General features: G+C 32.9%; 1 protein-coding gene across 1 annotated transcript in view; it reads right to left on the bottom strand.

Annotated features, from left to right (window-relative positions):
- The window catches only part of LOC119423535 (dnaJ homolog subfamily C member 7-like), a 10,225-nt gene that overhangs the window by 3,306 nt on the left and 6,618 nt on the right, over positions 1–301 (bottom strand). The window lies entirely within an intron of this gene.

The raw sequence follows: 301 nt of genomic DNA, 5'->3' as shown, positions 1-301 counted from the left end.
AAAAAAAGCATTCGATACTATTGATCACACTATTCTCCTTGAAAAATTAAATAAATATGGTATAAGAGGACCAGCATTACACTGGGTATCTAGCTATTTAAAAGATAGGAAACAGTTTGTACAAATAAATGGTGTAAGATCTGACTTGTGCAATATCACTTGTGGAGTTCCTCAAGGCTCTGTACTTGGACCAAAGTTATTTATTTTATATGTGAATGACTTAGTGAATGTATCAGGACTCCTCAAATGTGTCCTTTTTGCAGATGACACCACATTTTTTTGTTTGGGTAAAGATGTAAAA

This window comes from Nematolebias whitei, chromosome 17, assembly GCF_014905685.2.
Source record: "Nematolebias whitei isolate Nwh7 chromosome 17, NemWhi1, whole genome shotgun sequence".
NCBI lineage: Eukaryota > Metazoa > Chordata > Actinopteri > Cyprinodontiformes > Rivulidae > Nematolebias > Nematolebias whitei.
This window is presented reverse-complemented; position numbering and strand designations above follow the sequence as displayed.